Source organism: Lissotriton vulgaris, chromosome 9 (assembly GCF_964263255.1).
Source record: "Lissotriton vulgaris chromosome 9, aLisVul1.2, whole genome shotgun sequence".
Lineage (NCBI taxonomy): Eukaryota > Metazoa > Chordata > Amphibia > Caudata > Salamandridae > Lissotriton > Lissotriton vulgaris.
This window is the reverse complement of record NC_141697.1, coordinates 989537570-989565422: the sequence shown is the minus strand read 5'-3', so window position 1 is coordinate 989565422 and position 27853 is coordinate 989537570.

Genomic DNA, 27853 nt, shown 5'->3' with positions numbered 1-27853 from the left:
GGAACTCTTACAATCTCTTACTCTCACATATACTCACTTATATACATCAATATTCATATATACTAGATTAAAACATATGTAGTTACTGATAAAGACACTAGTGAGACAGTCATTCACTCACTAACAAACACATATAGACACTCATCCACCCATACAGTCCTGTACATATGCTGTCTTCAAAACACATACAAAGAAAGAGTCAGTCACTCATGCATCTATGTGCTAAGTAATACCCCCACCAAACCATATAGACACTCATACTGATACTAATAAAAATATCTAATAACCCATATACATACGCATGTAGCTACTTATCAACACATGTAGCCACTTATACACAAAGTGAAACACTAATATATATATTTAAATATTTAAACATAACTCACTAATATTTATTTTTCAGAAAGACACATATTCACTGGATGGTGTCATCAGTGATGTCATGAGTGATGTCACTGACCATGTCATGAGTGATGTAATATGTGATGTCATCAGCAGTGCATTGCACGCGCAAGTTATAGTGAGTCCGACTAACTATAACGTGGGAATTTCAATGGTTTTATATCAGTAAAATTTCCAGCTAACTATAACTGGTGTGAAACCTATGGTTTTTTCAGTGAATTTAATAGGTTTTTTAAATGCTAATTCCTAACTATAACTGGTGTGAAACCTATGGTTTTTTCAGTGAATATATATATATATATACACACATCCAGAGAACAGCACTTTTCCTTCGTGGATTAGGAGTCCTCCACACCACAGAGCACGCAGACACGGACCAGGTTGAGTGCAATTTTCGTTTTATTCAGGTGCAAGCACGCCGCATGACGTTGCGGCTCCGAGGAGCCTTGTTCACGTGACAGTGTTCACTACTGTGAGTCGTTCTTTTAAAGTGCCAGTGTCAGATGTTAATTGAGTTACATGCTAGGGCTAGGTATGGACATAGAAAAAATACTTCTGGATAGCGGTCAAATACCAAGGCAAGATTCATATAACGGTAATGTAAAAAAAAAAAAAAACATTTTCCTCATATTGTAGTTCATTTACATATAATGATACTTTAGGGAAATGACATATATATTTTTTGATTTTTTCGATTTTCTAGAGCATGGAACATTGTGGAATTTGCTAATTACGGTTAAATACCTGTTTATATTGCACAAAAATTAATTAATATGTTAAATGCAGTTTCTTTTCATTGTATTGTCAAATGCAAAATTAAAGCTAAACATAGGTTTGACTTAATATATATGCAAATAATTGTTGAATACTTCATCATCCTATACAAATATTTAAAATGTAAACAGTGGGATAATTTTTTAGGAAAGAACTATTGCACCAAGTTATTAAAGTGCTAGTGATAAAGTGCTAGTGCCTAATAAAGTGTGCAAATTTACGCAAATGTGCAAAAAATGCTATATCATCAGTACCCGAAATATATATATATATATATATATATTCTTTTTTTTTTTTACACAAATATATTCTCTGCAAGTATAGTGCATCGAGTACTTCTTATATGACAAGCCCCAACAGGTTACTGGCAAAAAACACAAAGAGATATAATTCATCCAGAAAACTTTGTTTGGCCTCCTTTGTTCATCTTTGCATTCCACACTTCTAAAGAACTTGTATCGGGGGCTGAGCCTTCTCGGTCCGAGGCCCTGTATCTGAAACACTCTTTTTCATAGTCTGCAAAATACATCTCACCAGCTATCTTGTAGGAAAGCTTTCAAACCTTGGGTTTATTATTCTACTCTCCTCCTCAGGCTTTCTCTTCAGCCACTAAGTCAGTGCCAAAAGACCTTTAGATGGTGGTGAGCGTTAGAAATAATAGAAATAAAATAAATACAAATAAATAAAATCTCCCTCTGCGCTCACTCGCTCATCTTTGCAGACTGGGATATGTAGCATTTTCACAGACATTTTAAGGCCTGGCCATGAAAATAATCAGACTATCCAGGCAAATCAGAGCTGCCTGGTTGCCCATTTGATATAACAGAAATAAATGTCATTTCTGCGAAAAGGGTAAATGGGTGAATCCTCCTGGACCTACAACCACGAGGGGTGGGAAGGCTGCCCATTTTTAGTTCAACTCCAGCACCCCCCCCCCCCCCAACAGCAATCTCTACTCACCTTCACATAAGTCTACAGAGGAAGCCCAAATATATCTAAAGATTTCCATCCACTCTTGCTTCCTGCAAGTAATGCTTATTATGGACATGTAGAACAGTTCTGATAACCATTACCCCTTCTTCATCCCAGCCTTTACTGATTGAAGTTGTCCAGCTAACTGGGCAACATCTACCTACTATAGCTTAAAAAAAACCCATATTAAAATGCTCTTTTTCTCTTGTATCTTCTTTACTCCTTGTCCCTTATTCAGTACCCAAAGGAGGGACTTACCCCAACCACTTCCTGATACACCAAGCATTCTTATTGTTTGTGGTCTTGTTGAATAGGAATGGAAAAAAGGACTGTGATGAGAAAGAATAGTATTCAGAGTAATGAAAATTGCCTATAAGTAACAGTACCATTACTTTTCCTTGGATGTAGATAAGGTGGAACATGGTTCAAAGTGCAATCATGTTTTCCCACCGTTTTATTAAAGCAGATTGGTGAAGATGAGAATGTGTGACAAGAATGTTTGCAATTTTTTTGGTAGCATTATTTGAGATGATAATGGTTTGTGTTATTTTATTGTTGTGTTTTTGTAAGTCATTACTGCACTGTGTTTTTGCTGTAATATACTGTAGTTACTGTATTTCACCTGTTTGCACTGTTTTGTTATGCTAGTGATGTTCTGCCCTATTTTGTTTTTGTTGTGTTATTATTTGCTTTGTATTATGTAATTGTGTTGTGTTCTATTATGCTCTGCAATTACTTTAGAGATGCGAACAAATGGTGTTACATTTCCAGCTCAAAGCAGCACATTTCTTTAAAGTTCCAGTAACAGACAAGCATGTTTCACATTGTAAGGTGGAACACAAATGCTGATTCTACTATTCAACTATTTAAGACACAAGTTAGCTCAAAACCGTGAGTCTTGCCTTAGATTAGCACTTGCAGTGCTCGCTTATTGATGTGCCCCCTGTAGTTACTCCTAGAGTGTCTTACTTTAGACCAGCACAAATCTAAGTAAGAACAGGCACACAAAATAAGCAAGATATGCGGGAGGCCACTGTCTACTTGCCTGCCTCTTCAGCACTGGGAATTTGGGCTCAAGGAAGGCTTTTGGAATCTGTAGGGGTTACAGTGCCAGTTTTGCAAATTCTTATGGTAATAAATTTCAATCTTGTGATCCTAGAAGGCAGGAAGATTATCAGTCTTTTACTTTTGGGTTAGGTGAGCTTTGACACCGAAGTGGCTATTACGTCAATCTTGAATTTTCCTGTTGGGAGGCAATTTAGAGGGATTGTGCTTAGATCTGAATGTGCTGCTATGATCCAGCCATGCTCGAATGAACCTACTATCTAAGCCAGAGACAACTCTTTGGTGCTGACCCCAACTCATGACATAAGACATAATGGGAGAAGTGGGAAGTTTGCATGGTCAATTACCTAGGCACCCCCCACAAGCAGTGAATTAAGTGAATGTTTCCCAAGTGTTGCCTGGGTTACAAGTTGAAATTATTACAAATATCAGCAAAGGATCTAACATGATCCTCCTTAAATGCTTCATTTATTTTGTTGTGTATCAGAGTATTGATGACAAATATCATCCTGCTCAAATAATAACTAGCACAAGATAAGTATGTATGGGTATTTGTAGAAATAATATTCTTAACTCCACTTCTACATACCTTGAAAATATAAATGTATATCTTCCAAATTAGTACATGTGGAGTTAAGTGTAGTAAATATATTCTTATTGCTATAGATTTACAATCACTGGGCTTGGTTCACAAAAACTGCACCTTTGAGTACATTTACTACTTTTAAGTATTCACAAACTGCATTTTTTTTTAGTAATTTACACTTTAAGTAGTAAGTCCAGCACTGCACATGGTCAACCACGGGTACTTCAACACATTTCCATAGAAAATAATATAGGTAGGGACTTAAAATATAACCACATAGAAAACATTAAATAATATCACATTAAATTAAAATATTTAAAATGTTCCATTAATTTAATGTAAAATAATGTTAAAATATGTATAAAAAGTTTATATTAATTATTTATTTATAAAATACTTATTAACCTCTTTTGAATTGAAAATATAATGTCCCAATCGTAAGTAAATACATATTTTATAATTATACAATAAAAGTGTACTATTTGTATATGTTTATGAAATGTATTTATATTTTTTACTTTTTTAATTAATTTAATTTGTTTTAACGTTATTTCATAAGAGGAACTATTTTTAGTCCGTACCTCAATTATTGTCCATGGGAGGGTGTTGCAGTACCACTGATTGGCCATGTGTAGTGATAGACTTACCTCAAAAGAGTAAATTACTACAAAAGTATAAGTTACTACAAAAGAGCAATTTGTGAATACCAAAAACTTACTCCAAAGTGTAAACTTACTCAGAAGTGTAAATTTCCTTTGAGAATCAGGCCCAGCATTTTGTGGCAGTTGAGATTTTTGCCAGGCGGTAATGAAAATTCAAAGTGTATGCACAGATCTTCAACTTCTTGTGAACTATAAGCTACGCTGATAGCATTGCCTTTCCATTTTTGTTATATGTTTTAGGGAGGTTGATGAAAACCTGTCCAGAATATTAAGAAATTGCTGTTTTACCTCTGACCCAATTGGTTTAGATGTTGATTGTTAGCCTAATGAAACCACTTGTCAGTGTTGATGTGTCTGGTAATATGATTTTTCTATGGTAGCCAAAGGCCGCCCAATGTGCTCGCTGCATGCAGTTTAGAGAGTTTATAGTGACTTTTTTGCCTTTGCAGATGAAACACCTACGATTATAAACAACAGCTGTCTGTTTGTCCTCTCCTTTTATTACTCTCCTTTATTTCTGTTGTATCTTCTATCACACGCCTGTCCCCTTCCCGTTCCCCAACCTTTTCCATTTCATGCCACCTTTCTGCTACTCCCACGTCTACCTCTTTTACTTTGTATCTTTATCTTACCTATTAGCCATACTTATATTTTTTCCATTTCCCCCAATTTTCATTCAATTATTTGTTCTCTTTTCATTCCTGTTTGCCATCTCGCATCTCCTCTCCCCCTTCTTTTCTAATTTTCTCTCTATATACCTGTCTGTCTCCTCTCATACTGTGTCATCCATGCTCTCCTCAATCTCTCATCTCTCTAAAACATGCATCAAGTCTTCCTGCAATGGATACAACTGTTGCAAAAAAGAACAGTATTCTGAGCTCAGTACAGGAAGTAAAGTAGGTAAAAGCCCTCCTGCGGCATGTCCTTCGTGCTATTAAGTTTTAGGTCTGGGGTTATGCAAGGCCTTTTGTGGCATATTTTTTTTGACGCACCAGTGGCGCAGTGTGGTGCCCCATATTTACAAGCCCAAGTAAAGGCACCCTGCATAGCTTTTCAGGGCCTTGTAAATAAGGCCCATAGATTTTACTAAATTATTAGTATTATATACTTCCTTATAGGTGCTTTTAGTCAGCCATCTTCATCCATTGGTCTTTTTTTGTGTCATCCACATTTAAAAGTCTGCCATCTACAACATAGAGTGTGCGGAAGTGGGTCACCCCACTTTATCTACTACCTAATCTCATTGTGGACGCATTCTTTCTATTCACAAGCAGCACATCCACACACAAAGTAGTTCTCCTTAGTGTCAGGGACAGTTATAGAAAGTTTATTTTTGCTTATAGCCAATGTATTTTCTCAAATTGATGTGGGCCCGCAGCCTCCCCAACAATAACGTTTAGAAAAAAACATGGCAAAACAAGCGTTGACAAAGCCAAAAGGCTGGTGGCCAACACCAGTCCTCTTGGCTATGACAGTGCTTTTTCACACTGGGGATATCTACATTTGTCTCTCCATACTGACTTGTTCCTCATCATCCCATCACTTTCGTACCTCTTTGCTCCTAGTTATCTCTTCGTTTGCTCTCTTTTTTCGTAGGTCCCTCCACCTTTTCTTCATCTCTCGCACCCTTTGCAGATTCCTAGGGATGCTTAACAACAGTGCTTAATTTGAGCCTGTAGTTTCCGGTGCTCGGCAAAGGCACTTAATTCTCAACACCAGGACTTATGACATTCTGCCACAAGGTTGCACTGTTGACTAATACAAAGATGAGTATGAAAACAGTTATTTACTAATTTAATAAACATTACAAATGACCAATACCTCCCAAGCCATTCTTATAGCTTTGGGGGCCTGAAATGATCTGCATTATCACTTTTGTAAGAGTGTGATGGTTAGTAGTTCTGCTGGTAATGTCATTGGCAGCGCTGATAGGGTCAATGAGTTGTGCAAAATGTAGTGACCTCTTAACGAGGGCCCTGGCACTTATTATTATTATTATTTTTTTTACAAATTAAGAACTGCCTAAGAATCCTTTTTCCTTAACAGCCAACTGATATATGTCAACATGTCTTACAAACTCAGCATTGGCATAGCGCCTCCTACCAGTAATGTTTATTTATTTATAAAGTTTTATATAGCGCGAACAAGATCCCGAAGGATATCACATCGCTTTACAAAAGGATGGAAGTAAGGATATAAATGTAATATCGACATCAAATAAGAATACAAAACAGGAATATTCGCATAATTACAAGACAAATGAATCAAGGAGAGTAATACAATAAACAGGTATATAGCGGGTTACGTAATATGTCATCATAGTGCTTTTACAATATTGGTACACTTTTCGAACCAATTGACGTGCTAGCTATTCTGGACCCCGTCTGGTTTGCTAGTTCAGTATTTCTAAGACGAGCTAGCCCTTCTCTCTACTATGTACCTGCCGCCTAAGGATTCTCATGGACCTGCTAATCTCCGCTTTATGGGATTCATAACATGCTTCTTTGCACTGTACACTTACCTTCTAGTTGGATGCGGCCTATGGGCCAGAGCTGCTGACTTTGCAGCTGGGGATCCAGGATCAAGTTTCTGCGTTGGCTCAACATCCTGTGATTCTGGACAAATCACGTCATCTCTCAATTGCCTACCAAAAACTGAATGTGTCCTTGTGTAATGTAACTGGTTGTCATATAAAGCGCTCGAATACTTTCGGGTCGAGTTTGCACTATATAAAACTCAGAAAAAAAGTCTTCTCAAGATTTACAAAATTGCATTTTCTGTCACCCAGTCAGCATCAGAGTACAAGGTGCCACTTGTAATCCACAACCCAGAGTGCCGCAAACACAATATACTCAAAGTGCAACTGTGCTTCTTTCTTAAGTAAACTTTGGGATCCGGCCAACGATGGGCCCGATTCACAGAACTAACTTAAGACAAAATCCTAAACTTACTACTTTTGGTATTCACAGAAGTTAGGATTTTGTCTTAAATTTGTCTTAAGACAGACTTAAGTTAGGATTTTGTCTTAAGTTTGTCTTAAGTATGTCTTAAATTTGTCTTAAGACAAATTTAAGACATAATCCTAACTTCTGTGAATACCAAAAGTAGTAAGTTTAGGATTTTGTCTTAAGTTAGTTCTGTGAATCGGGCCCGTTGTGCCTACAACCCACAGGGCTCTTCTTTTCTTTACTGTTGGTGAGGTTTGCTGTTGTTATTCTTTGTGGCCTGGTGTTGTTTATTCTTTGGTTTTATTTGTGAGCAGGTTTTATTTATATTCAGATGACCTTTGTGCCTGATATTTCCTATGCCATGGAATCACTTGTGATCTTGTACTGTGTGTTGGTGCTATCCTTATGCCCTGGCATTTTCTGTGTATTGCTATTCTTTGTGCTTTGGGGTGCTTTGTGCCTGGATATAGTGGTTATTTGATCTTCATTGTGCTCTGGTATTCGCGTGTCTGGCAATCTTTGAAACATGTTGTTATGTCTGCCATGGCATGTTCTGCAGCCTAGCATTGTCTGTGCACTGACATTCATTCTCTTGTTTGGTTCTATGTGCTTTGGTATGCTTGCAACCCTTCCCTTTGCATTGTTTGTGCGCTTGGATTCATTGTCTTGTGCGATTCTCTCTGCGTCTTGGTATGCTCGCTACTCTTCCCCTGGCTTTGTTTGTGCCTCCGCATTCTGTGTGCTCGTTTATCATTCTTTCTGCTCTGGTATTCCCAGCATCCAATCTAGGCGCTATCCTGCTTATTGTGACACCCTCGACCTTGCATAAACTCCCACATAGCCTTTTTGTGCCCTGGGATCATATATGCCCTGGTATTCATTATAACCCTCCTCGTGCCCTCCCCCCAACCCCGCCACTCACACCACCGCCGCCCTCCCCTCTTCGGTGTGGATGATGATTGAATATTACCCATGATCCTCTTGTTTGTTTTGTGCATCTGGAAAGATAAACAATGGCCCGCGCTCCATCAGAAAGTCTCTCCGGACTTCAGGCAACAGCCAAAGGTCAGAGGTCCTGCGCCTGTGACCCCTGCGAGGAGGGAGGGGCAGGCTGCGCTCTATCAGCTCCTTGTCTCTGAAGGCATTTGTGCGGCACTGTGTGAGCCAGTGAGGCCAGCTGGCCCTAAGAATCTGCCCTTTGTACGGTCATATCTGGGGTTAAAGGGGCCTGCCTGGATGTGTGTGCGCCTCGGTGTATCTGGAAAGCATCTCGAGAGCTGCTAACGGGGGTCGTGGGTGCAACGTGAGTTCTTTGCACTCCAGCGCGTGCACAGATTTACTGCAAACATCATAGCTGCAGGGCAGAGCTGGGACCCTCCATCTTCTGCTCAAAGCACAGAAGCCCATCATTAAAGGCTAAAACGGCGTGAAAAGTAACCCATGTGCCGTCACCACCAGATGCTGAAAGACAATTAACTAAGTCCCATAAGTCGCAGAAAACATTGCAAGGATACAGTTTTTCAAGCAGGCCTTAAGATAGCACTGCAAAATCCAGTGGCAGACACACACCTGGGGGAATAAAGCTCTAATGTTACCCACTGCATGGGCGAATATGTATACTTGTTTGGCCATGTTTATCAAGACTTTGCGCCAGTTTGCACCACTTTTTGTGGCACTGCACAGTCATAAAGTCTTGGAGCGGGAGTTATATTAAGATTTGCACTGGAAAGTGACCCTAAAGTTATGCAAGGTAGCGCTAAGTGCTACTTTGCACTGTCTTGCGTCAAGAGGGGTCCCATGGGTGGTAAATGAGCACACCCATTCAACCGCCCTTGGCTTTTAATTCAATACCCTATCTACTACAAAATGGTACATAGGGATTTGCTTCAAAGTTTTGTCTCCTAGATGCAGGCACCTTTCGAGCTTTGTATTTGTGTTCTAATGTACAATACACACGTACAAAGTTAGAAAAGCTTAAACTATGTCTAAGCATAGTATATTATACTGGAAGGGTAATCTTAATGTACAAAAACTATGCTAGACATCACACACCCTGGCACTATAGTGTTGTGTCGTGCATGCCAGTCTGAGGTGCGTCTTGGCAGGAGATGACAGCAGGGCCATGTCTACTCCAGCTGTCTCCCTTCCATGTAATGTAGTGCAGCAACTTTGGTTGATGCACTCTGTTGGGTCATTTCTGTGTAAAAATTGCCTTTAGGGTATTTCTGTGGGGCTAAATCACCATATATGCAGGGTACAGCTGCGGTCTGTGCAGGTAACATCGGTGGGGCCATGTAAGGGGGGGATTTCGAGGGACGATGCAGAGGGAAAACCAATTATTTATTTAATTTCCTCTCTGCATCGTCCTTCAAAAAGCCCCCTTACCCAGTTCCACCGCCCCACCGCTGTTACATGCACGGACCACAGCTGGCAGGGTACTGACCAAAGGCTGAACGACAGAACCCACAAACCAGGAGAATCTGCTAAGACTGTGTCCTGTGGGAAGTTCAGAAAATGTTCTTGTTGTACAATGATGCCACATATAGTGTAAGTTAAACTCTCAGGGGGATATTTACTTACAATTGACAGAAGGCTGCTCAGCAAGGCAAGGTGCTGCTCTGCATGACTGGGAGAGAGCTGAAAAGAGCCATAGCTACCAAGATATGGCGTTCTTCAGGTCTCTCCTTGTGTAAGGGTGCCTGTGTTAAAGGTATGATTGTTTTTGTGCACAAAGGTATATCTTCCTACAAAAAAAACAATCCTTAAAGGCGCATTGAAAGAGGAAGTAACAAGGAGAAATGGAGATATATCCCCATCTTATGCCTGAATCAGGGAGACACAGCATTTCGATTCAGTCCGAAGTTTACAAGTCTTTGTAAATCTAGGAATGTGCCAAAATCAATAGGTTTAAGTGTGGGGAAACCCATGCTCCACCTACAAAACCCCTTCCTAATGTAAATTAATGCATGGCAGCACTATGTGCTGCCTTGCATTACTTCTTCAGAAAAATCCCATGCTAATCCACGCAAATCTGATCTGCATGGCTATGTAAATCAGAAATAACATTTTGCGAAGTGGCTGCACCAAAAAAGTGGCCCATCCACCACACAATATGTTAGTAAATGTGCCCCTCAGCGTGCAAACGTGTCTGTAGGCATGTTCAAACTGGTTGTGACTATTTCAACTATATAGAGATGTGCGAAGTTGCAAAGTATGGACCAGCACCCTGTTTGAAATTGCAAACTGGGTGCAAGGGTAGCAGTGAGCTGCTCCATACGTCCGAGTCCTGCATTATTTCGGGGGACAGGGAAGAATAAGGCAGCTCAGAGTTAAATTGCATATTTCAAACTGAGTGAATGGGCATCTGCATGCGCCCCTTTCCTCCTTTTCCCACTAAATGCTACAGAAATGCCCCCCCATTCCCTTTGGCAACGTAAAATCCACCCAAATCTTTGGGCAAGGCAGTAGAGTTCTTAAAAATTGCTCCCATGACTTTGATCAGACAGTGGGGGTATACAGTTTATTAACCCTCGGCAAGGAGTGGTGATAATGCTCACACTACCCATAGCAGGTATGTAACTGTTACCACGCAACTTTTAGCACGAAATACTTTTACAACGGAACTATTACCACGCAGGACCCTTTACCACGAATACCTTTACAAGGCATTACACTACAACGCAGATACTATTACAACGCATACCGTTACAACCCGTAAGTATAGGTAAGTTTATCTTTTTTTAAAAACATTTATTAGGGGTATTGGGTTTGGGTTTTGGGGTACAGGGGTATTTTTAAGTTTCAGGGTTGGGTTTGGGTTTTGGGGTACAGGGGTATTTTTAGGTTTCAGGGTTGGGTTTGGGGTTTGGGGTACAGGGGTATTTTTAGGTTTCAGGGCTGGGTTTGGGTTTTGAAGTACAGGGGTATTTTTAGGTTTCAGGGCTGGGTTTGGGTTTTGGGGTACAGGGGTATTTTTAGGTTTCAGGGTTGGGTTTGGGTTTTGGAGTACAGGGGTATTTTTAGGTTTCAGGGCTGGGTTTGGGTTTTGGGGTACAGGGGTATTTTTAGGTTTCAGGGCTGGGTTTGGGTTTTGGGGTACAGGGGTATTTTTAGTTTTCAGGGTTGGGTTTGGGTTTTGGGGTACAGGGGTATTTTTAGGTTTCAGGGTTGGGTTTGGGTTTTGGGGTACAGGGGTATTTTTAGGTTTCAGGGCTGGGTTTGGGTTTTGGGGTACAGGGGTATTTTTAGGTTTCAGGGTTGGGTTTGGGTTTTGGGGTACAGGGGTATTTTTAGGTTTCAGGGCTGGGTTTGGGTTTTGGGGTACAGGGGTATTTTTAGGTTTCAGGGCTGGGTTTGGGTTTTGGGGTACAGGGGTATTTTTAACATATATATTTAAAAATTAATAAATAAAAATTAATATAATTAATTTAAATATTTAATAATAAAATAATTATTAATTAATTAAAATATTTAAATTATTATTAATTACATTATTTTAAAATATTATATACTTACCTATACTTACGTTGTAATGGTATGTGTTGTAATAGTACCTGCGTTGTAGTGTAATGCGTTGTAAAGGTATTCGTGGTAAAGGGTCCTGCGTTGTAAAAAATGCGTGGTAATGGTATGCGTGGTAAAAGTGTGCGTGGTATCAACATATATCCCCCATAGCATTGCAAGGTTCGGGACTTAAGGCACTCAGTGCCATCCACCTTTGGACAAGTTGTGGCATGTCTAGCAACATCCATCCATTAATTTCTCCCAATGTTTGCCAAACAAAAAAAACCCTCTTGAGCTTGGAAAAGGCAGATCGTTAAAGAACCATCTGCTGCCATGGGGTAAGGTGGGGCGGAGGGGAAAATAAATTGTAATGGCAAAATGGTATGTTTTCATACAAAAATGCCATTTCAGTCAAAATGTCACTATCGCTGGCCGAAGGAGGGGGCAATAAAATAATACAGTCCTTGAACAAGGTGAGGGTTTCATGATAACTATTCTACCCCCCACTCTTGGCCAAGGTGGTGGTAGGGAAGGTTGGTGATTAGGTCCTGCTTGTCACCCTCACTTGGGTAAGGCATAGGGTGTGTTTAGAATTCATCCACCCTGACACCTACATGCCTTGACATAGAGACATGTGCACAGTGACACCCAGGCACACTGACAACCCCCCACACACATCCTGAAACATCTATGCACATGGTCAGGCACCAATGGATATGGCCAGATACATCCACCATGAGATGCCACACAACCAATATAAGAAGCCCACACTCACCATAAGATTCCCACACATACCACGACATGGTACACAAATATACACCAACTTTATAACATTTCACACATTATCATCACTAATATCCAAGCACATTGTAGCATTATCAGCAAGGAATAAAGCTTAAAAAAAACACTGCCTTCATGTGTATATTTCAGAGTTAACATACTCTTATGCACAAAGCCAAACACGAACTTTGTCATGTCTCCAAAATACTAACAGAGCAGTAGTCATTTCACATATTCATCAATCTAATGGAAGCAAAGCTTACCTCTGCACCATATCATAGCATTTCATAAAATACAACTCTACACATACATTATATTAACTTACCTAAAATGTAGTCTTAAATAATGCAATAAACTGTAAACATACATTAAACACTGTGTTCACTAAAACACAATGGGGATAGATTTAGAAGAAAGTAACGCAGCCGCTGGTGCAAGTCATTTTGCTGCGCTGCGTTAGTTTCAAAGCACAGGGATGCGACATATTTACAACAATATGTCGCATCTCTGTGCTTCTCCCTGCGCTGGTGCACAAACTGCTTCAAGGATGCCTGCGTCGTGTGTAGATTGCTTTTGAGCAGAAAGGGGCACCTTTTGTGATTTGGTAAATATATTCAGTAGTTTTTGAGAAATTAAGGTTCAAAATGTGTAGATATCTGGTAGGAGTCCCGTAAACATGCAACTTCAAATAATGGAGTAATCTGATTGGCTGATGGGGCTTTTTCCCCGTTGGTTGCCTCGCTATAGCAGGATTGAGAAGCTCCTGCAAGTCCAGTGGAATCTCACTGTCTGATTGACTGGACGCAACATGAAAGAAATGTTGCAACAGCCATTACAGGTCACAGCCTTAGTTGCTGTGCCCTGAATATGAAAACAAATATAAACTAAGTGGGCACATGATAGGAGTATCTTGACCCCCTGGACCTTGTGGGGGGGACAGAGGGCCCCCATAAGGCTAAATATATATTTTTTAAATGTAGGATGCTGTGATCCTGTTGGACTTTCGCTGTAGCCGGTCCGGCCTTTTGTGCTCCCAAGAGAATCGTGCTGGAGCACAGGAGATCACGCTGGCTTCCACAAGCGTCTCACGTGGTGTGAATTTTTTTTTTTTTAAATGTGGTGTTGGGGGTCTGTGGTGCATTGGACATATACAAACAGTTGGGCGTAAGACCTGGCCGCAGTCCAGGTCCTATGGCCAAGCCACACTGCACAAGGTTGGGGGTGACTACTTGAGGGGGGTGTTCTGTGTCCAGGGCACATCTGCCATGCAGGGCAGCTCCCCATGGGCGGTTGGGTGAAGGGCTTAGCTACAGGCCAGGCCTGAGGCAAACCTCATGCGTATGTGATGGAGGGTTGGCATAGTTATGTATGGAAATAAAATCTTACTTTAAATTAAACATAAGCCTAGAAATTCACTCAAACAGATGAAAGTTTGTTAAAGTTAGGTATGGTAATATTAGCTTACTTTGAATTAAAAAACCTTAGAAGTTCACTGCAAAAAAACAAAGGTTAAAGTGACATTATACTCAGGGGAAAATGTCAGTTCAATTGTCAGTTTAAACTAGAGGTGGGCGGAGTTTGCGGCTTTTTGTCAACTTTGATCTACATGAGTATTGTGGAGTTCCGTCAAACTCTGCAAAGCGGTGTGTGGCTCGCCAATGTTAAGATGGTGAGCGTGAATTGGCATCCTCTAGAGCTAGAACTCATCCCAGCGAGATTTTCTCAAAGCAGGTGGCAGTTCGCAACTGATCGCGATCATTAGTGTTGAGAAAACTTCAGCTCGAGTAGAAAATCTACTCGAGTGGCAAATAGAAACAGCGCCCTCTGGTGTGCCACGTGGTGCAGTTCCCACTGATTTTACAGCGTGGGACTAGCTCCCGGCACAAAAAATCAGCGCAAGTAGCGCGATGTGTCGAATTCCACCCGCTCGCAAAACTCCAGAACCTCACTGAGTTTTTATGAAACTCTGCGAGCTCCACTCACCCCTAGTGTAAACATAACATTTAAAACTTTAAAAAACACTAACATTAATCTGTTATAGTTATCTGAAATACCTATATCTCACACCCTCACTATGCACTGCTTATGACCTCACAGATTAAATCATTCAGGAGAAGTTCTTTGACATCTCTGATGACATCTGAAATGACATCATTGATGCATGGAGAGGGCATGCCTTAGAAATATTTCAGTTAGCTATAGCTGGTAAATTTCAGAGGAGATGTTTCTGGTGCAACTTCACTTCACCAAGAAATGGGTCTGTCTTTCCCTCAACCTAGTACCTTTTCCAGATGGGACTCAATATTGTGGAGGCCTCTCCCATTTGATGAATATTCCCCACACAGAGGGTTGTTGCCGAAAAAAGTGATCCTCCGTGAGAACAGTTTTAGCCTGTGTATAGCCCCTGCATGTGTAGTGGTGTAACATGGGCAAGCCTTCAGCATATACAAGCTGGGCCCAGGGTGCAGAGCTTATAGGGCCTCAGGAGCTCCCTGCAACAGTTTTCTTCCAACGAGGCACAAAAGAAAAGTGCATTTAAACACTATTTCTGGAGGCTGCTGGTGCCCGTGTCAGCATTTTGACTGCTTTGCTTCTACTGGCTTTCTTTCCTCTTGTCCCCCTCATCCTACCGCTCCCATTGTTTTCATCACACAGACAGTTAAATAGGATGAATGGAAGGGTGTGCCAAATTTGGTTTTGCCAGGGTGTTCTCTGAGCAAAGTCCTGCTATGCTAGCAGCTTGTCCATTATAGAGCAGGTTGACATCTGGGTGGTTGTGGGCGGGAGCTTGTTGAATAGGGGAAAGGGCCTCCACACAAGAGTTTCTTCTGCCTCAGAAGAATGAGAGAAGATTGGAGTTGCACCTATGTCAATTAGGGTATCTGGAGACTGACAGGTGATTTCAGGAGAGCCCTATGTAGCCGGTATGAGCATTCGAGTCTTGTAGATGCTGCCTGGGGACTTGCAAACTGTAGGAATTTCCAATAATGGACACTGCTGGCTAGTCTCTATGTCTTTTTGGATAAGAGGTCCTTGGTGGAACCAATAAACTCTACTACCTCATCTTCATCAGTGATTGCTGCTAATATGACAGCTTGGAAGAGGATAGGGTTATCTCCTGGAATTGCACACTGTCCTCCGCTTGTGGATGGAGAGGCATCCTCATTCTCTTGTCCCCAGAAACCAGTGCTTTAATTAAGCCTGTGGTTGCAGGTGGGGCCCATCAGTACTCTTCTTTGGGTACCGCTGTTCATTTTTCACCATTAGTCTAAAAGTGACTCAGGGAGAAAGCAGGGATGAAAACAAACATTGGCAAAACCAACAGGTCTCTCCTATGAGACCTATTGGCTTTGCCAGTGATATTTAGCATTGCAGCACAGCAGGGCAGCCTCTGCTTCCTTTGGTAGACAAGTGCCAACAAGCTTGCATGCGCTTACATAATGAGGTAAACATGTTTTAACTATTTACCAATCCAAGATGGGGAGCTCTGAGTGGGGCAAGAGCAGGACATGGAGCAGAGGACAACATAGAGTGCTGGGTGGGGAATAGAAGGACACAACCAGATACCAAGGAGTGACAAGCACGAAAGACATCATCGTAGAGTGCTTGGTGAGTGGAGAGGACACGGTGAGAGAGGACAACGTGGAGCACTGAAGGGGGAGAGGACACAGTAAGCGAGAACAGAGTGCTGGGTGCGGGGTGCTCAGAGACGTTTTAAGGCAATGGCAAAGTGGGCTGCACCCCAGGACCCCAGCCTTTCAGGGGGGCCCCCTGAGAGAGACAGCTCTGTTCTGCAGAGAGTCTTGTCCTGATGACCTTTGATCATTCTTAAAGAGATTGTTTTCAATACTGTTTTTCCTTTAATTTATTTTTAGTGTGGGTGATATGTGAGAGTCTATTACAGACATTTTGCAGAGAAATGTTGTATTTATGTTTCATGCAACAGCCATACGAAAAAGTTTATTTTAGATCAAAACAGGACATCACATATGAGAAATGGAAGGGTGCCAAAGAGATTATTTCCAGCAATATCAGTGAGCTGCTGCTGTTGTACAATATTGAAAACACACATCACTATCTCTAAATATTAGGTAAACACATTTAGAATTTGGACGAGTGTGCCTGTCAGTAACCTGGCCAAAGACGGCATGAAAGAGGTGAAATTGGATCATAAGTTCAGACCTGTTCCTAACAGGGGCCCCCAAAATACGTTTGGCCCAGGACTCCCAAAATCCTTAGGGTGTCCTGGGTGCTTGGTGCTGGAAGCTGTGTGCAGGGAGAAAAGGACATGAGAGAGACAGCTGGTAAGCACATGTACTCTGGTGTGCTAAACGAAAAAGAAACAAGCATTCGCAATGCAATAGGTCTCGCATTGCTGAAAGTTTGAGCTACTGACGTTCCATTATTAATTGCAACGCCAATAGCTGAAACTTTCAGTAACATGAGACCTATTGCTTTGCAATTTTTTTTATTGCAGCTGGTAATCTTTTACCTCTGTTGGGAGTGCATTCATTTTAAGCTATATGCCTTAGGGTTGCAGTTGCTTGTATGTGCATGCTGCAAAATACCTGTTGTTCAAGGCTGGCCTTTTCTCATTTTTTGTATGCATGTGACTCCTTATGCCACTGTTTTACTCTCAAAGCGTGCAGTTCTATTATGTACCCATTACGCCTGATTGCAAAACACAATAACAACATAACTACACGCAGCAGCGGACAAGGCTGCATCACACCACCAAATGTGCACAAGATCAAAAAGCTTACAGGGGCGGCTCTAGGCTCATGGCGGACCTGGGCAGGGAGCATAGGTAGGGGGCCCCGGAAGAGGGGTTCCGGGCGGGGCGGAGCGGAGCGCGGAGGCCAGTGAAGAGGGGGGGGTCAGGGTGTTTGGAAGTGGAACAGAGCCGGAGGCCGCCAAATTCCTGCTAGGGGCCGCCACGCAAATATGTATCCATCCTCAGAGGATTATTATATTAAGGATATATATTGGCGTGGTGGCCCCTGGGGTTTGGTGGCCCTGTGCAGGTGCACAGCTTGCACATGCCTAAGGCCGCCCCTGAAGCTTAATTGTAACAAAGCATGAACAGTAGCATTAAGCTGACCTGATGCCACTTACTTTCCTTCTGTCTCGGATAGCTAAATGGGAGCTGGCATGAGCAGGAAGGGTGCAAGTTGATACAGCGCAAGTGAAATATGTTTCTAAAAGAAAAATAAAAAAAACAAAAGGGCAGTAAGTGAAGGTGGTAAAGCAAAGCTATAAGCAGTGTAAGAGAGAGGGGGTTGGAAGAACAGGAACCTGGAATCGTGTGTTGACGTGCACCACCTGTAACTAAATGCCACAGAGGAAATGCTCCAGCAGGTAAAAATGCCTTTTGGGCACATTGCAAGCCAGGCTTTTGTTTATTTGATCATGTTTTTCTTAATTTGAAAGGCTTCAACAAGAAGGCTCGAAATTTGAGTTAAGGAGCCACTTACAAACTTTTATTGCGGCACTTCTGCAATTGCACTCGAGCAGTGTCAGGCGATAATGAACAGGCGCCCTCTAGCGTCTGATCTCAGTCAGGCTAATATTAACAAGTAGCCGTAAAAAAGAAAGAGTTCTCCACAAAAACACATAAGGAATGAAACGGGAAGGAGACTGTAATCGGCTGGTGCTCTTCTGGTTTGACCAGAAGTAAGATATGTGCTGCCAGAGCAAGTCAGAATGCGCAATTAAGAGAGGCACTGGAGGGGACCTATGGCAAGCAGCAGGCGGGCATAAACCTGGTGTAAGTGATAGCAAAAGGTCTTGCAGACAGCGCATGCACTGTAGGCTCAACCTAAAAATAGATTACAGAAAGCGAACACTGGTGGAAACATAGAAGGCAGCCAATTAGAAGGGAGATTACCAAGCTATGCTCCATGGGAGGGACAAAGACAAGTTATACAGGCAAAAAGAAATAAAACCATCACAAATGGAATGCAAGCAAATAAAAGTGACAAAACAAAAAGCAAATGGAAAGTGACGGGACAATTCATTTGCTTTCCAGGACAGCGATTGACATATTCCGATGTCCCGTACAAATCTTTTGCAACCAGACAGATGCGGTCTCTGACAGCCTTCAACCTAAAGAACCAGCAAGAGTGGCATAAAAGGGCAGAGAGAGCATGGTGGTGGATGAAAGAAGCATGAGTTGACATCAAGGCTAGACAGCCTTGGTATTCAGCACACTGACATTCACCAGCTGAGCAGCTGGCTTCACAGGAAAACACTGGGCCAGTCACTTATTATTTTACAAATCTGCAAGAAGCTAATAGAAAAGGGTAATATAATTAGTATGAATGACATTCCATATTGTGTATGTGCCTTTTTTTCTTTGAATCACAATTCTTTGTCAAAAGAGACGATGTACAACATTTGAAGTTATAGAATAAACTTTGTCATAGAGGTATTATACATCAAAATATCATATACTGTTACATATACTGGCCAATGCAACAATAGTCTTACCTTTTCTTGTCTAGGATGCTGGCTTACTGGATGGGCTCTTAGATGTCAGCAGCTGCACCTGTGTCATGAAAGAAGGTACATTATGTGTCCCATTCACTAAAGCAGCAAACAGTAAAGAAAAAAAAACAGTATGTTAATAATGGTAATGAGAATAAATAAAGAAATAAACACAAATGTTATCAAGGCACTAACATATTTTTCTACGTCATTTTAAAATCAGAGACAGATATTGGTCAATGGAGATACATTATTAATTTATATGATAACATATAAAAATATGTTAAGAATCGTTTTAGATAGTGTTGTATTGTGGACATAGACTTACCTGACAGACAGATGTTAGTGGAACAAGTTCTCTTCTTGCAACATGTCTCCTGATCCTGTATTTTGGTGAGGGCACAATGCAGACACCAGGGCCTGTTGCATCACTGAAGCTGACACGAAAGCCATATAAAGAGTATGACTACAAAAGTAGCTTCAGTGAATATTAGCTTTTCCATGATACACATGACATAAACCAATGTAAAAAAAACCTCTATTAAAGATAGAGGGCTAATGATGGTATTTTTAGGCAGGCAATGGCAAGACGTAAGAGACTGCTGGATAGCAGGACACTTGAAATGTCACTCAGCAATTATATGCAATTTGGACGGGGATGGACAGAGTGGGTGATAAGCAACATATACATATCAATAAAACAGTACAATAGTGACAAGAAGACAATGAGATTAAACATATACATTTGTCCATTAAAAATTCATTTAATTCATTCATAACATTATTATTATGTTATGTAGTGGAATAGCATCTTACATGTCCATACAGTTATGCAAAGAGAAATATTATTATACAGAATGCTGTTGATCTGGCTGGAGACTTACAAAGGTCTGCCATCGTCTGTTGCCTGTGGGCAGTCCACATGCGACACACTGGTTGGAGCAGAAGAGAGTGTGGTGTGGTGTGGTAGTAGACGTATCGGCAAACAACAACGGGCCAGCTGTATGAACACATTTTCCCATCAACAGAGAATGGGTAAAACTGTTTGATACATCTGGCCCAAAGCACCTTCACCCTAAAAGATGTGACCTTGTGGCTAGAGCTGCTGATCTTGGAACTGCGGAACCAGGTTTGAAACTTTGCCTCGGCTCAACATCCTGTGACACTGGACAAACCACTTTTTCTCCCTGTGTTAAAATCTCTAACCTATTCTGGTGCTCACATGAAGCACTCTAATGCCCTCAGGTTCGCTCTGTATAAAACTACAATAAAAAAATATAAAAGGTGATATGTATGAGAACATTAGAGACCTATATCAGATATAAGGATGTGATAATTATATGTTGCCGTTTTGTCTCTTCATATATAATAAAGACACTGCGAAATGACAAACAAAAACATACAAATCCTCAGAGTGTATTTCAAACATTGATGTCAGTGTGGCATATCTGGGTGGGTGACAGGGATGTGTTTAAATGTGGAGCCTGGTTGTTGCCCTGCCACAGGAGAGGCGACTCCTACTTCAAATGATGCTCCCAGTAAACTTGATATGGGGACTGTATAAAAGAAAGACAAAAGTGCAATAAAAATAATGTAATAAATGCACACTATAAAAGTAGGGCTAAAGGCGAGTATGAGTGAGGTATGAGAAATGTGTGTCTATCTTAGGGGAGAAGGGGAGTGTGACATGAGTGGGTGTTAATAATGTAGTGGTTAGTTGAAGCGGCATAATATTTTCCTGGATTGAAGGTGAGGTGCCCCGGAACACACAGGCTACATAGCAGATCGGGGTGCATGGTGAAGAGGAGATTGTCATCCAGGAGGGTAGGACAGACACAAGATCCATGTGCGCCTCCAAGCAGAGCCTTGGAATCTGCTTCTTGGAGAAATTCTCCATCACGTACTTTCTCTCGTCCTGCCACTATTTATTTTTAAGTCCCCCAACAATTGCCCCTCCACCCCCAATGGTTTGACAAAGACTGTCAGCTCTTACCACATAGCCGTCTTCTCCATTCCACTGAGGGAGTATAGAGGTATACTCTGTAGTTCCCAGTGATGCTGAACTACAATGGTTACTACAAGGTCTGTCTCCTAAATGAAGTATGTGCTACTGTGTGGCGACCTGGCTGCATCCTGGGACAGGTAGCAGGTCTCAGTTTCTCTGACAGGAAATGCAGTAACAGCTAAAGAGGAAGAAGACAGAGCGGAGGTTGTGGGCTCTATTTATGTGTTTTCAAGATTAAAGTTTGTCAGACATGTGTGATATATAGGCCAGGTGAGTGCCATTTCCCTGTACTTTCCCATTCTGATGTCTCAAAATATTCACTTTGGCTGCGGAGATCGTCCCCTATAGGACTACATCTGTAAAGCAATATAGTTGTAAAGGTAATAGTAGTCATTACACCTCTGTAAATTATATTGTAGTAAATCTTACTAGTGGGTGGATATTTTCACAGAGAATTGGTGAATACCACCTTGTAGGAGATCTCTGCCCAAGTATAGATGGAAATCTACGTGTCTGGAGATCTCCGCACTTAGGTGTCCCTTTGGGACTCTGGTCCAACATCAGCACAATATATTACTGTAATTATCATTATTACTCGAAAGGCACGTCACAACTTTATCAACATTAACAATTCAAACACCAACAATGAAAATGTCAGGTCTTGTCGGCATTATTTTAAAAGTCTTAAAATTTAACAATATCAAAAATGTAACTTCAACATAAAATTTGACATTCTAACACTAATCATGGGTAAGTGGTTATGGCTGTTGTGAACAATGATAAGGAAGGTTTACCTTAAAGTTTGAATTGCACCAAGATGCCAGTATTTGGAGTGAACTCTATAAATCTTGTACAACATTACACAACATAAAATAAGAAGATAACATATTACCATAATGTCCTTTTGTGTGAGGTGTGGTGGCTCAGCTACTATCAACATATTAGTCAACTTTAACTGCCATTTAAGTTTAGCTTTTTAGGAAATGTGAGGGTGAATGGTTAGTGAGTGATCATTAGATATCACCCTAAAATTCAGGAATATGTGGGTTGGATAGGGGAGGTTATATTCCAGCTTCATCTGTGTTTTTATTTATATAAAGTGGGTGGATGAGCATTTATATAATATCCAGGGGCTTGAAAGCAAAACATTCAGCAGCTAAGTTAAGAAAAAGTAATCAGTTACACCTAGGTGAAGGACAGATACATTTTGCCTCCTTCGCCTGCTTGAAGATGCCTAGTTTGCCAGGAGCAGCCTAGTTTGCCATTTTCAGAGTACAACTTGGTTGATTCCAGGCTGCAGGTGGTCCCGCCCAGCAAGAACGTTCTGCAAGCTGGACAACAGCAGAGAAAAGTGTGTGGTGGTCGATGCCAGGTTTGTTGCTGGGATCTATAGGGAAGCCTTGAGCTATGCGGACAGTGTATGGGGCGGACAAAGGGACATTTCAAGGGAAGGAGGTGGGATCACAAGCTAGGCAATCTGTGGAAGGTAGGTCTGGACACTTTCTGGTGGTGGTGGCTCTGATGGAAGACTGCTTCCGGGTGGCTTCCCTCTGCTGCAGAGCTGCCTTTGTTTAAGGTTAAATCTCATAGACTTCGCAGTTTACAAAGCTTCCAGAGTATAAAATAAAATGTGAGAAGATGCGCGTAATAATGTATGCTTCCCTACGGATCAAGACCTATCTCCAACGAAACGTCAAACAAACTTTCTAAGTGTGCCGCCAATGTCTCCCTAAATAACCCTTTTTCATTTATTGTATTTATTTTGCAGTTTTACAAAATTGAAATGTTGGGTTTGTTAAAGTTTACTAACACTTCAGCTGCATGTCTCTTGGCGCTATTTAAAGACGTGAAAAGAGCAATAGAAACCAATAGGTTATGAGAATACCCAGGTTTAGAGATATTTCCTAAACAGAAGATGATAAAAAAGGTTGCTAGACAAAGCATTATAGTTTGGGGGGTCTGAACTGGACTCCAAAACAAGCTCTTGGCCATCAAGGATTGAGAAGACAGACTGTAGAAGGCGAGCAGAGCCTTGTTACTAGAGGATATTTAGTTAATCTGTTAGAGATGAACTGAGGGGTCTTGAAGGACAGAGTACAATGGACCATACAGAGTGCTTTAAAGGTGATGCACTGATGGATCGGAAGCCAATGAATGTAATATGAGGTGGTCCTGGGATGGTTAAAGCGAGAAGCACCAACTACCCGTCGAGCTCCCTGATTTTGAATAGATTGCAGTTGGACGAGTAACATATGTTTTATAGTTAAATAAGGCTATTGCAGTAGTCAGTCTGGAATCAATGATGGTAGAAATGCAGGCTTGTTTGCTCTCGAAAGAGAGTACAGGGAGCACGGGTAGGAAGGTCTCTCATATGGAAAATGCTAGAGTAAATGACAGCGGACACTTGATTTCCATCAGGAGGGAAGTATCCATTTCAACTCCCAGGCTCTTTACACACTTACAGGGAGAAAGGCAGGAACCAAAATTGGAAGGCCAGAGGTGGGTTGCTAAAGATTGTGTTTACTGCTAGTAATCAAAATTTCAAGAAAATGCCAAATGATGTCAAATTTCTCCCTGCACGGCCCTGGTGTGGATTATTTGAGCTATTAACCCCTTCGATGCTGATGAAGAGCTCAGCTCGTCATCAGCCACGGGGGGCGTGTGCGGATGACGAGCTGAGCTCGTCATCTAACGCGGCTTTTCGAAAAAAGCAGCGTAGGGGAAAAATCACCGCAGCAGCGATGCGGTTAAACCTGCCAGTCGAACCAAGTGTAGTTAATAGCCCAGTTCAATGCAAGGTACTTACCACCACTTAGAATTCATAATTTGCTTCTCTTGCAGTTGGATGTCTTCACAGACAGCCAAGTTAAAGTGTTCTGTTTTCGGGGGCTTCCTGACATGGATGTTGGTGAGTTCAGCTCTCAAGCTTTGGTTTCAAAGTCTTATGCCCTGATACCCCAATTGTCTGCTTCTATGCTTCTGGCATCTGAAGGTATTTTGAGGACTCACAAGGGAGTTGGCCGACCTCTGCATTCTGGCTGGTATGCAGTGAGACATCATCATCAGCACCCTCCAACTTTGTTTCAGAATTCTTGTGGATGATGCACAGAGTTTTAATTCTGATCTGTTCACTTGGACCCTAAGATGCTCTTTCAGGACATGTTTCACATGGGCTTCTTTATGAAGTTTTGGAAGTGGGTTGCAAGCCTGGTTTTCTAGCCTCTCTAGTTTGTTAGTGGGATTTTTGTAGCCTGTAAGAAATGTACAGTATTGGTCTGTCGAACCACTTCTTGCTGAAAAGCACTGGTGATATAGGGCCTTTGGGAAGGGTAACCTGAATATGATGTTCAGAAACACAGCCGCGGCCTGACGATTTAAAAGATGGTCACCTTTTATTACAAGTAATGTTCTGCAACATTATTGCTTTCAAAATATTGACCTACACATACATCAATACTATAGTATTGACTCTGCAATGTCGTCATTGTGGATTACTATGGTAAACCGTTGACCCCAGCTCTCAATGGAGCTATCCACCTTCCCCCCACCGCCCAGCTCCTTGAGACCCTCACTGGTGGGTTGTTGCGCTTTACCAACCCCTGATTGATTAATTCATTCATCCATTAACTCTACACTTACCTTGATGTTACATAAGTCTCTATCATGGCTAAAGAAAATGGGTAGATCGATATTTCTGGGGTCGACAATGTGACATACATCCCAAGAAGTAGTGTGTATGCCAATTTTATGCACTGTAGAGAGCAATATTCTTCATGTCTTCCTCTGAGATGTGGAGAGGACAAAATGGTAGGTGCTCATGCGAAGTGGGGGTCACTTTAGTTTAAACATGGCCACGTCAGACGCCTACCAAATTTACAGTTCCTGATGCACTGGTCGGGAGATTTTTAACAAATTAACAAACATACTTTCATTGCCATGGCTGAAAATCTTTTGTTAATTGTCATGCCAGACCTGCTATGACCGCCATATTTTTGCGGCCCATCTTCGCATTGCGTCAGCTTCACTGAAACAAATCCCAAAAGCGGGGGATTTGTTTCTGTTAAACAAAATAGCAGTAGACTTGATGCACTGAAAGTGTTTGCTGCATCTCAGATTCAGCCACTCATCTTGTCTTTTAGTTTTTCTGCCACATTTTTTTAACTTTAACATCTGAAACTAGCACATGGCGTACTTAGCTGAAGCTATTAATTGGAAGCTGCATTCAAAAACTGATTGATGAAACTCCCCATGATGCAGTGGCCACCATAGGTTGCGGTATTTATAAGTGAATTCAGGTAACACTGTGCCCAGCCCTTGTTTCCCCCAAAAATTGTCCTTTTTAGGTCGAGCTGGAGTAAGCATCCGTAGGATGCTCCAGTCCAGTTCGACAACTATAGTTATCAACTTCGGGGGGGATTAGGGACAAGAGGGTGCCACGCGCTTTTCCTGTGGATTTGACCTCGTGCACGAGCACGTCGGCTCCGTCCACATTCGCAGTAATTCCCGCGCAGTGCACATCCCCACATACACACATGCGTGCGCATACACACTGACAGACACTCGCTCGCTCACACACACACACACCCCCCTCCCCCCGAGTCATCGGGCTCTTGTAAACACACACACGCATACACATAGACTCCAAGACACATACACACACGCACGCTCACACACATACAGAGCCCCACGCACGCACACACACATGCCCCCCGCCCTCGCAGCTCAGCAAAGGCCCCCACTCACCGGTACTCGTCTCCAGGCGAGGGCTCGTTGCAGGCGGCGGCAGTCTCTTCCTTCTGTGCGTGCGAGGCTCTCTCACCCACGGGAGCCCGCCCGGGCTTCCGGTGTGTCTCGACGTCCCGCCCCCCACCTGCCTGACTTCCGCACGGGATTGTAAACCTTGTTTTTCTCGCCGTCTGTCTCGCTGTGTCAGTCTCTCGGTCTCCGTGTCCGGATGCCTCGTATGTCGCTTTCTCTTTCTGCCTCTCTGCTTGTTTATTTAATTATGTAGCTGCGTGATATTTTTTCACTGCGCGTCTTTATTTCACCACTCTGCCAGCTATTCTCTTGTGCCTATAATGGTATTTACTTTTACACCACTCTGCCAGCTACTCTTGTGTGCCTATAATTGTATTTATTTTATGTGCGCAAATCTGTTAGCAATGTTTCTCAGCAGTGCACACCGTTCCTCCCGACTTAGCAAACATAAAACCCATGCGCAAAGCCCTCCCCTTTCTTTACATTTCCTCTGAGTTGACAGCCACAATGCTTTATTGGAGTGGTAGTTCTGCAGTGATACAAGTATGTACCCGGTGACTGTGATTCATGACGAAATTTCACAAATATTATCTTAAATGTAACCCCGAAGAAGGAACACAATCACCATGCCCTTCTACGGCTTGAAATACTGACACTTGCACATTTATTTGGGCATAGGCGAACAATGTATTTTCTGTTTCTAATGCATTTCTAGCATACGAGGGATCCGTTTTTTTTTTTTGTTTTTTTTTAAAGTTTCTATAAATTTATTCTGGTACAGCATCCCCAGTCAAGAAAAACACTCACCGGCTGCATATCTTCAAATTCCTACCCTTTTGAAACATTGCTTTTAGCTGAACTTTGTCTCGCTGGAATAAGCTGCCAATCTTTCACAGCACGGTTTTATCAAGTCATATCATCTTTTTAACAACGTGTGTGTGAGCGATTACATTTGAGCAATTGGTGCTGCTATGTAAAGGCTCAGAGTTACCATTTAGGTAGATAAAATTGTCTATTAGGTATGTGTGCACGGTCCCGGCTGCTACCACAGCAGGCGAGCAGGCAGTCTTCCTCTCGCCACCTCCAACCGTTAGCAATAGGGTGCTTCTCGCTGGTCGCACAATAGACGTCGGCTGTTAAATCCCAGAAAGTATGGGGTCTCTAGTAGGTCCTAAGGCAGGGCAGTAGGCAGTCCCCGGCAGATTGGTTAGTGCAGGGGAGCCCCCCCGGTGCTCTGCAGCATGCCCGGACACTCAGCAACTGCCTCTCCGCTCCCTGCCGGCCCCTCCACCTGCCAAGGCTCCTCGTCCCGCCCCTCCGCCCTGGATCCTCTCCGCGCCGCCCTCCAGCACGAGAAGACAAAAAAACACTGCCTGTTCCCACCACCTGTGGGAACCTAGGGAGCCCGAAGGGGGTTTCGGTAGATCTAGTTACCGTGCACCTGTAGCAGCAGGCGCTACGTTAGGCACAGAAGCATCTTAAAATGGTAATACCAGCACACCTTACAATCTGCACATCTGCATATATGGCTAATGACATTCCATATTTTCATGAGTATTTGTGTAAAATAAAAACATACCAGAACGTAGATCGTAGCTCTGCCCCCGTGGGAGCTAATAAACAAGACTCATAAAGAAAAGCAGTTGAAGTTAATGGAAGCTGCAAAACCAGAGTGCTTTGTTTAACGTGGACAAGGGGTTTGGGGGAAGGATCTTATAGGGAATGTGTCTTTGAAGGGAAAAAATCATAAGCCAATTACGTTTACGAGGCATGAGGGCACCCGGGGAGTATGTAAAAAATAAAAAAAATAGCCATGAAACGCAGCAGCGCCCACCCTCCAGACATGAGTTGGAAACACACAACCCACACCTGCAGTGTGAGGGACAGCAGTGTGTATTAGAGACAGCAGTGT